Source organism: Oncorhynchus keta, chromosome 8 (genome assembly GCF_023373465.1).
Source record: "Oncorhynchus keta strain PuntledgeMale-10-30-2019 chromosome 8, Oket_V2, whole genome shotgun sequence".
Classification (NCBI taxonomy): Eukaryota; Metazoa; Chordata; class Actinopteri; order Salmoniformes; family Salmonidae; genus Oncorhynchus; species Oncorhynchus keta.
This window is the reverse complement of record NC_068428.1, coordinates 45,750,073-45,751,800: the sequence shown is the minus strand read 5'-3', so window position 1 is coordinate 45,751,800 and position 1,728 is coordinate 45,750,073.

Below are 1,728 nucleotides of genomic sequence, written 5' to 3'. Positions count from 1 at the left end.
GGCTGGGACTGAGGTGCAGGAAGCTTGGAGTTACTGATGCCGGTGTCTCGGCTGGGACTGAGGTGCAGGAAGCTTGGAGTTACTGATGCCGGTGCCTCGGCTGGGACTGAGGTGTAGGAAGCTTGGAGTTACTGATGCCGGTGCCTCGGCTGGGACTGAGGTGCTGGAAGCTTGGAGTTACTGATGCCGGTGTCTCGGCTGGGACTGAGGTGCAGGAAGCTTGGAGTTACTGATGCCGGTGTCTCGGCTGGGACTGAGGTGCAGGAAGCTTGGAGTTACTGATGCCGGTGTCTCGGCTGGGACTGAGGTGCAGGAAGCTTGGAGTTACTGATGCCGGTGCCTCGGCTGGGACTGAGGTGCTGGAAGCTTGGAGTTACTGATGCCGGTGCCTCGGGTGGGACTGAGGTGCAGGAAGCAGAGGGACTTGGTGCTATGGTAGAATAGGTGGAACTAGTACCTCAGCATCCCACGGTCACATACAGGGCCCAGGTTTGGATGACAACTTGTTGTCTCTGGACGGCTCCGGGGGTTTCTCAGGTGATGAAGAGGACTTAGTTCCGGGACAGCCACCTCCTTACGCTACGTGAGTAGCAGGGGAAAGGAAACCCTGGAATGCAGGGCATCCTTCATAGAATGTCTATGCGTTTGGAGGTGAAGCGGCCGTGTTCACCCCTGCTGCAGAAGTTATCAAGATTCATACCTGGCCCCTGTAGATTTTCTTGAAGAATTTACGACAACCTGGTCTTACCCGCATTCAGCTAGGCTGATTCTGAATGTCTGTGCCTGCTTCATGGATCTGGAGGGGGTTAGTCCAGCAAGCTAGCTGGCTACCTAGACCCATTGGTTAACAAGGGCGTAGCTAATGAGAATGCTATACGCTCCCTAACATGCACTGACGCTTTTAGGATGCTCATCTGGATAAGGTGTTTGGTGCAGAGGGAATGGCTGCTCGATCCCTGTTGTCTGTCACTATGCTACAGGTCTACCAGACTGAGTTTCTGGTGGTGCTGGACGCGGCTTTGGCCACAGGAGAGCCCCACACAGAGCTCCTGGATGAGATTCGTGTTACAGTCGACTTTAATCTGCGCATGTCCCGGTGCTGACGTTCTCGGGAAGAGCATGGGAGCTACAGTGGTGCCAGAGCATTGACCGTTCCCCTAGTCTCGTGCCAGTATTAAGGGAAGAAATATTCTCCCTGCTCCAGAAACAGACCATACGTGTGTTTCCTCTGTTGGAAGCCCAGGACGGCTGGTACAGTTGATATTTCCTGGTTCCTGAAAAGAGGCACCGCCTTGAACAACCCTGAACAAGCATCTCAGAGTTCACAAGTTCAAATTGCTCACAAACAGGCGGCTGTTATGGTCTGTGGCGTCCCGGTAATGGGTTCATCACCATCGACCTAAAGGATGTGTACTTTCATGTGCCCATGTTGTCCCAGTCACAGAAAGTTCCTGAGCTTCTATTATGAAGCGATAGCTTACGCGTTTTTGGTACTCCCATTTGCCTTGTCCCTCTCGCGTCACGTCTTTTCAAAGGTGGAGGAGGAGGCGGCTCGGCATGTGTTGGTCAGATCCGACAACATGACGACAGTGGCATACATCAGGCTCCCCCTCCTCACCGTGGCTCGCTCTCTGTTGCCGTGGAGCAGTTCTCATTTGCTCTCTCTTCGGGTGATGCATGTTCTCGGTTGCCTCAACTCGTGTGCGGATCTGCCTTCTTTCTCAGTAG